Source organism: Canis aureus, chromosome 27 (assembly GCF_053574225.1).
Source record: "Canis aureus isolate CA01 chromosome 27, VMU_Caureus_v.1.0, whole genome shotgun sequence".
NCBI classification, from domain to species: Eukaryota; Metazoa; Chordata; class Mammalia; order Carnivora; family Canidae; genus Canis; species Canis aureus.
In genome coordinates, this window is record NC_135637.1 from 16,843,527 (window position 1) to 16,849,979 (window position 6,453).

Here is a 6,453-nt window from a genome sequence, read left to right on the forward strand (position 1 = left end):
GTCTATTTGTTTTGGCGTTGCGTATGAAGAGAAATAAAGGGTGTGTGTCACCCTTTGTCCAGTTCCTGTCTCTTGGTACGCTAGCATTTCCATCTCAAAAGAATCAAAGTGTGATCTAGTTCAAAAAGGGAAAGCATGCCTCATTTTGGCAGGCCATAGAACAATCCCAGAGTCTTTTCTTCACAAAGCACTTGTTAATATCCCTACTTAATATTCTATGGAACACACTGTACAAAACTGATTAAATAGATGGAGGGGGTGCAGAGCCTTTAGATTAGTGATTCTCAAACTAGGTTCCAGGGAGCACTGGTGGTTCTCACAGCATCTCAGGGGCCGCAAGACAGAAGTGACAGACCCTCTGCACACTAATCACTGAGCCCCCAAACCAAAGTTCACTATGGCAGTTCCTCTTTTATCTATCTAATCATGTGTCTGGGGGAAAAAGGCTGGGGTGAGGGGAGATGCTGGGGGGGGAGTGTCTGTTACTTAAAATTAGAAAATGTTTGAGAACCACTGCTTTAAACAGAGCACCACATATATTATTTCTCACAGCTGAGATTCTGATAAGAATTAAAGAGCAAACAGTTTTAGTTATATTCTTAGCAAGAACCTGGGGGACAGAGATTTAATTTTTTTTAATCAAAAGCAGAGCCGTGGAAAAACATACAATAAACAAAGAAAATCTTTGCAGCCGGATAATTAACAAAGAGTTAATATTCTTAATTTATAAAATGACCCTACAAATTAATAAGAAAAAGACCAATCACCCAGGAGAAGCATGGGCCAAGGCTACAGAATTCACAGAAGCAGAAATGCAAATAGCCAATAAACATATGAAAAGATGCTCAGGCTCACTTGTCAGGGAAATGCAAATGAGAACAATGAGATACTATTTTTTACCCATCAGATTGGCAAAAATGGAAAATATGTGTAGCATCCAGAGCTGGCAAGGGTGTGAGGAATCCAGTTCGCTCCAACACCATGGGGGGAGAGGCTGTAAATTATTATAGCGTCGTGGAAAATTAACTGTTGGTATTTTTGAGAATTTAAACTGTGGCCCGGCATACTCACTTCTGGGAATATATCCACCAGAAACGAAAATGCCAGTATATAAAGACATAAATATATGAAGAAGTTTATTGCAGTATCGTTTGTAATAGTTAAAACAACAACAACAACAAAAATAACCTGGAAACAATCTGAATGTACATTAATAGGACAATGGCTGAAGAAATCAGGATATATTCACATTGAGGAATGCAGCATAGCTATTAAAAATTATAAAATAAAATCATACATATTGACAGAGAGATAGGCCTGCAATGCTTTGCTAAATAGAATAAAAGCAAGTGTGATTCTGTTTTCATTAAAAAAAATAAAAATAAAAAGACCCCCCAAAAAGTCACACCCTCTAAGTAGGTTTTTATATGTTTTTATAAATAAAGGAAACTGTGGGGAAACATTTATATCAAACTGCTAATAGTGATTGCATTGAGGGAGCTGGATTGGAGAGGTGCAGGGGAGTCTGCTAATTTTATTTTAGACACTTCTTTGTTGTTTGAATTGTTACAAAAGATATGTATTACTTTCATAATTCGAATGATTGGAATTTTTAAAAGCAGAATTAGGCAAGAAAATTGAAAGCAAATCAAATTACTTTGAGAATCACGGGAAGGTAGGGTGGGGCTGGCCTCCTGGTATGGAATCTTAAAGCACTGAACCCAAGGGGGTATCCGGCTAATAGAAGGCACCCCAACTATGCATGAGTGTGGGCCGAAGGCGAGCCTTTTAATAGGGCCAACATCTTTCTTGAAAAACAGTCCGGACTCTTCTCTAATATACATGGAAGGATTAAATGAAGCCCCAAGGTTGTATGTTATAGAACAGCAGTCAGCAATTTTTTTCTGTAAAAGAAAAGTAGTGCATATGTTAGGGTTTGTGGGCCAGCCTCCCTCTGTCACATTACTCAACCCTGTCATCGTAGCACATCAACAGCCCTAAACAGTATGTATATGAATATGTGTGAATATGGCTGTGTTCCAATAAAACTTTATAAAACAGGCAGTGGGCTGGATTTGACCTAAGGGCCACAGTTTGCTGACCTCTGCTACAGACCTTGGGCATAATTATCTTTTAAAAGGAAACGTTTTCATCGAATTATGAATAATATGTGTAATATAAAAGTATACAAGCCTGGTGAGTTTTTACAAAGTGACACAACCTCATAATCACCACCCAGATTAAGATGCAGAAATTTACAATGCCTCAAAAACGTTCCTCATGCCCTTCCCGGTTATCCCCATCCCCCCTCACCAAAGATAGCCACTAATTTGCTTTTATCCTCACAATTTGTTTTGCTCGGCTGTAAATCTAATGTAAACGGAATCGTGTAGCTCTGTCTTTCACTCAATGGCATGTGAGTGAGATCTCACCATATGATTGAGTTTGTCCAAAGTCATTGCTGTGTATGTTCCATATATAGTGTCGCAATTATAACATCATAAGAATATGCCACACTTTCTGTATCTTTTCTACTATGGATGATATTTGGGTTGTTTCCAGTTTGGAGTTTGCTGTAGATGGAATGTTTGCGTGCCTCTAAAACTCGTGTTGGAACAAACCTAATCAGTGTGATTGTATTAGGAGGTGGTGCCCTGGGGAGGTGATTAGGTCATGAGGGTGAAGTCCCTATGAATGGGATTAGTGCCCTTCTAAAAGAATAACTAGAGAGATCCCTGTCCCTTCCACCAGGGAGGACACAGCAAGAAGATGGTCATCTATGAACCAGGAAGTGGGTCTTCACCAGACACAAAGTCTAGCAGCTCCCTGATCTTAGACCTCCTAGTCTCTGGAACCATGAGAAATAAACTTCTGTTCTTCACAAGCCAATCAGTCGGTATTCTGTTACAGCAGCCTGAAGAAGCTAAGATGGCTGTCACAAATACTGCTGCCATGAACATTCTCGGCCATGTCTTTTGGTGCACACATTGACACATTGCTACTGAGCATATTCATAGAGTATATACGTACTACGTTCTGCTTAAGTAAATACTGCTAAATAATTTCCCAAAGTGTTTGTAGTAATCTGCACTCCTATCTTCAGTATATGAGTGTTCCAGCTGCTCCAGGCATTGTCAACACATCGGTATTCACAGGTTTCTTTTTTTTTGTCATTTTAGCCATTGTTGCACGTGTCTGTGTAAAATTCATATACAGAAAGTTCAAAAATCTTAGGTGTCCACCTAAGTTTTTACATATATAAAAATTCTCATTGTGGTTTGTATTACATTCCCTTAATCATTAATGATATTGATGCTTTTTTGATAGGCTTATTGACCATTTGGATTACTCTTTTGTGAAAAGCTTATTCATGTGTTTTGCCCATTAAAAAAATTGAATTGTTTGTCTTTTCCTTATTGATTTATAGGAGTTCTTTCAATAATCTAGACATGAGTCCTCTGTTGCTGAGCAGGGAGACTGACGTGGGGCTCTATGTGGGGCTCGATCCTGGAACTCCAGGATCATGACCTGGGCTGAAGGCAGACTCTTAACCAACTGAGCCAGCCAGGCACCCCCTCTGTTGGAATCTTTATTCCAACTATCTTCTCCCATTCTGGTTTGCGTTTTCATTGTCTTAATGGAATATTTTGATGAACAGAAGTTCTAGTGAAGTCCAAATGGTCAATTATTTTCCTTATGCATCTGTGTGTATGCATGTGTGTCCTGTTTCAGAAATATTTGCTAAAGAAAAACTGTTTCTCTACCTACAACACTTCTGACACCAAATGTGTGGGGGGTTTTTCCCCTCACATCAATCAATTCTACAACTTTTGGGACACCAACCGAGTGTCCTATAATTCACTTCTGACACTAACCATACACAGTTAGCATCAGTTCCAAGTCAAGGGCCCAGTCCCACAAGATGGCACCCCCTCAGATGCCTGTCACAAGTAACGGGTACCCACACTTCTGACGTGGCTACAAAGCCAGGAGTTGCCACAACGACACCACTAGCCCCAACCTCTGGTTTGATCATTTGCTAGAACAGCTCACAAAATTCAGGGAAGCATTTACTTATCTTTACTCACTTCTTATAAAGTCTATAGATGAACACCCAGATGAAGAGGTAGGCAGGGCGAGATCTGGAAGGGTCTCAAGCACATGAGCTTTGGTTCCCCTGGAGACACCCTCCAGAACATGGATCGATCACCACTCCAGAAGCTCTGCAAGCCCACAGTCTACAGATGTTTATGGAAGCATCATATAGGAGTGATTTACTTCTGACTCAGTTGCTAGCCCCAAACCTCTCCCCAGAGGGGCTGAAAGTTCTAAGCCTCTAATCCTGGCTTAATCTTTCTGGTGACTGGCCCCTACCCTGAAGCTATTCAGGAGCCCAAGAGTTGACCTCCTTAGAACAAAAGATGCTCCTATCACCCAGGAAATTCCAAAGGGATTTAAGAGCTCTGTGTAAGATGATCCAATCACACCCATCACTCAGGAAATCATAAGGGATTCAGGGGCTTTGTGTCAGGAACCAGATGCAGAGACCAATATATATTTCTTATCATGTCACATCAGCCTATCCTCAAGTCATGAATATATTCTCTGCTCTCCTCTAGAAGCTTTATTGCTTTCCTTTGCACATTTGAGTCTATAACCATTGGAAGAGTCTTAACCAGGAATGTTTGGAAGTAGGCATTACCTAGTACAATGTTCTCAGTCTCTCATGGTCTTCTGGAACTTTGCCGTTTGCCATCAAGAAGTGGAGTCTACTTCCCCTTCCTCTCAACTTGGACCAGACCCCATGACCCCGAGCAGCGGAATGCTGTAGAAGCGACACTGCGACCTCCAAGGATAGGTCATAGAAAGTGAAAGGGCTCCCACCTGGTTCTTTGTCTGTCGGGATACCTGCTTGGTGTCTTGACCACTAGGTAAGAAGTCCAGGGCCCCGAACCCACCATATTGGAGAGACTTTGTGCGGAGACCATGCTGAGATACAATGTATGTCAAAGGAGCCCAGCTGTTCCAGCCCTCAGCTGTACAAGTCTTCCCAATCTAGATGAGCATGAAGTAGGCTTCCAGATGACCTCCATCCCAGGCACATGAGATACCTGGACTACAACCGCCCAGCCAAGTGCTTCTGAATCCCCCTTGCTTACAGAAACTATGAAGGATAATCAATACCCGTTGCTTTAAGCACCATGGTTAGGGCTCACTTGTTACACAGTGGATGACTAGAATAGCAGGAAGGAAGCTACTCATCTTTCCAGGTTCTCATTTAGCACTAGTTTCACTGAGAGAACCATAACCTGTGGACCGGGATAGGCTGCTTTCCAACCCCATGCTTGTTCTTAGGTGTGTGTCTTCAACCCCAAAGGCTCTGATCTTCTTTTTTCAAGCCTCATTTTAATCTACTCAGTGTCTATGCAAATAGGAGAGCACATTCATAAACAGGGAAGACTCCTGGAGATTAAACAGATGGGAAAGATGAGAGACGTCCCCCTTGGAAATTCTTGAAGAGTGGTGAAGTCTTGGTGTTCATCCAGAGATTAGCTGGGGATTACTTCACGAGCCTCAGTCAGAAAGAGAAGACACAGAGTGGGGCCGGGGGAATCTTTATCCCATCCACAAGAGAAAATATGGCTGATTTCACAAAGAGATCTCCTTGCTCTGCAGACCCTGGCACTCACCTTCTGGCTGCAGCCATCTAGCAGCTCGAGTTAGAGAAAAGAGTCCTCCCAACTGGGTCCCAGGTTTAACCAGGCCTCTCTGATCCAGCCTGAGGGAAGTGGCTCATTCTGCTTCCTGGAAGCTTCAGCAGAGCAGAATCAGGGCGGTTGGTTAATTAACAGAACTGCACTTTTCACTTTTTGAACACTTGCTTGCTAGGCTAATAATGGTAATAACACCGGCCACCATCCACATACTGTTTATTACCCACCCCCACCCCATAGACAAGCTATAGGCCTTCGCAGACTTGGGCCACCTGGTTCCCAGCACCTCCCCTGCCCCTAGCCCAGTGGTGGGCACAGGGCAGTGCTCTGAAGTATTTCCTCAGCGAATGAATGAACGAAGGGAGTTTGTGAATAAGTGGCCAAAGCCACCCATGATGAATATCCACTCAGCACAGGGCACTAGCCATTGTTTCACATGTCCCTTCAGCCTCCCTGAGGGAGGAGCCGTTTTCCAGGCCTTATGAGGTTAAGAAGCTTGCTCACAGATCTCAGAGTCACCAAGGTGCAGAATCTGATTTCAAACCCAGCCCATTCGACTCACACACCTATGCTCTTTGACACCAAGCATGCTCTCAGCTCCAAGAGGCTGGGGGTGGGAGGTGGGAGTGAGGGACACTGCCCACCCCTTTTCCTTTCTTGAGATGAGAGGGTTTTCACGATGGTGGTGAAGACCAGAGACTGGAGCTCCATGCCCCTCTGCTGGTGCAGACCAGGCCTC